At 33.8% G+C, this 2,628-nt stretch overlaps 1 long non-coding RNA gene across 1 annotated transcript; it reads left to right on the forward strand.

Annotated features, from left to right (window-relative positions):
* The first annotated feature begins 137 nt into the window (after positions 1-137).
* Positions 138-1,254, forward strand: LOC114259298 (uncharacterized). Its single transcript, XR_014341841.1, has 2 exons — positions 138-636; positions 769-1,254. It is a non-coding gene; the product is annotated as an uncharacterized LOC114259298 (long non-coding RNA).
* The last annotated feature ends 1,374 nt before the right edge of the window (positions 1,255-2,628 follow it).

Genomic DNA, 2,628 nt, shown 5'->3' on the forward strand with positions numbered 1-2,628 from the left:
TTGGTTGGTTTGGTTTGGTTTGGTTTAAATGTGATGAAATTCCGTGTATTGATTTAGGGGGGGGGGGGGGAATTTATCAGATTGGTTTTGAAACTATTATGAGAGGCAAACCCTAAGTATATCTAATTGGTAGTTTTCTTTTCTTGTCTGCCTAAGGACTGAATAACTAAGAATTTTCATGTATTTACTAATAATATTGTGATAGCTTAAAAGAATAAAAATGTAAGATCTACTTACAAATTAACCATTCTTCATCTTGTTTTCACAACATCAATGTAAACTGTGTCTAGACAAGTGATGATTCAAGCTGCTCTTTTTTTATTTTATTTTTTGTTTTAGATGCTGAAGTCCGATTGTAAACTGTGTCTGGTCGATTTGTTGCCATCAGAACTTTGATGTTAATGATTCAATTGATTTGAATGATGCTTTAAAATTATAGGTTTATTATGGATTTAATGAATTATGTTCTAAGTTCAGTATTTGCAGTCTTCTAATTTGTGGTATGTGCTGACAACTGGATGTGATTGGCATTGATGAAGCTCAATTCTTTGATGACCTTTATGATTTCTGCTGCAAGGTTGCTGATTGTGATGGGAAAATTGTTATAGTTGTTGGCCTGGATGGGGATTACTTGAGGTAACCTTACATCTGTTGTAGAGTTCCTTGTCTGCTACTCAATTTTGATGCTGCATTAATTTTTGTTTTTTTTTTTTTGCCATGTTTTGATTTTTTATTTTTTATAATGTGAAATCAAAATGTTTATTGCAGATGGACCTTTGGCTCAGTGCTTCACATAATACCCCTTGCTGATTCCATAACCAAACTGACAGCTCGGTGCCAGCTCTGTGGCAAGCGGGCTTTCTTTACCTTAAGGAAGACTAATGAGACAAAGACTGAGCTGATTGGTGGTTCTGATGTCTATATGCTTGTTTGCCGCCAGCACTATGTCAATGGGCAGGTTGTCATTGAATCAGCATGGGATACTCTCGAATCTTGTAGTAAAGCACAAACGGACTCTTATCAGGAGGAAGTTGCAGTTGCTTAGAAACATAGCTAGCTTATTCACAGCCTAGTAGTTTTTTGGACTATTTGTATTTTAGTCAAGGTGTATCTTGAATTTGGATTTTGCAATGTTTCTATGGTACCTTCTCATATGTATATATAGAAAGTTTATTTTATATTGTATCAATATTTAGCACTTGAGTACTTCTAGTTTGTGTTTACAAGATGGCAAAGAAGATGGTGATGCAGGCATGCAGCTGATCTGTGATGAATGTGAATAGAAATGTTATTAATAGATAATTATGCATTGTTTTCTATCAAATATTTCAAAGATTAGAGGGATGTGATGAATCATTGTGTCATTCACATCATGGATGATGCTTTAAAATTATAGGTTTATTATGGATTGAATGCATTATTAGGAATTACAGGTGCATTGTTTTCTTGCTTTTGGCAACCAATTTATTAGTTAGGACAAATAAATAATTTTTTTTCGCAAAAAATGACAATTGCCGACCAAGTGTTTTGGTCGCAAAAAATACATCCATTGCCGACCAAAACAGCTGTTGGTCGTGGAATCTCACTTTTGCCGACCAAAAGTTTTAGTCGCGAAAAGTAACAACTGGCGACCAAATTTTTTGGTCGTAGAAATTATTATTTAGCGACAAAGAAGTTTTGGTCGTGGAATGTAATTTTTGCCGACCAATTTTGTTGGTCGTTGAAAGTAATTTTTGCCGACCAAATTAGCGACTAACATGTATGGTCGTTGAATGTAATTTTTGCCGACCAAAAGTCTTTTCGCGGCTAAATAGGTTAGTCGCGATAATTATATGTTTAGCGACTAACGAATTAGTCGCCAAATAGAACGTTTTGCCGACTAAAAATCTTTTTTGTCGCTAATTACTTTCCGCGACCCTCAATTGCCGATCAAAGTAGTGACCAAAAAAATTGGTCGCGGATAACTTTTGCCGACCAAAAATGGGCTTTTAGCGACCAATTTTTTGGTCGGCAAAAGTGTTAATTCTTGTAGTGAACAAACTATCAAATCATTCCAAACTCCCAAACTCCAAAATTATTTTCAAAATATACAACCAAACAAATCAAAAAAAATTCTAAACTCTCTTAAAATTTTTTTTTGAAAATTTATCTCAAAATAAAAACTAATCAAATCAGAATTTTCCATTGCCGGTGACAAATCAAGATCATATCACAAGATTGCCAAAAAAATAAAAATAAATAAAAAATAAAAAAAGCAGCTTCAAATTCACAAACTTTATTAGCTCTTCAAGTGTTGCAACTCTAAGACCACTGATAGAATAAATTTTTGGTAGCTAAATCAATCCTTATAAGTTATAACCAATTTCACAAATAAATAAACAAATTATATATGTGAAACCTGCAAAACCAACATGATGAACAAAATGAATTGAAATGAAAAGTACCCAAATTGTTCCCAAATGAATTAAAACGATCACATAGAATAGAGCGACTGAAGAGACAGAGAGAGAGAAACTTACATTGCTTCCCTTCCAGACTTGATAAACCCTCTTCTGTTTAGGTTTGTTTTGGGACATAGATGGGTTTTTAGAAGAAGCTGGACCCAAATTTGGATCATTTGTTATTGTT

This window comes from Camellia sinensis, chromosome 10, assembly GCF_055761805.1.
Source record: "Camellia sinensis isolate YWXY chromosome 10, ASM5576180v1, whole genome shotgun sequence".
Classification (NCBI taxonomy): Eukaryota; Viridiplantae; Streptophyta; class Magnoliopsida; order Ericales; family Theaceae; genus Camellia; species Camellia sinensis.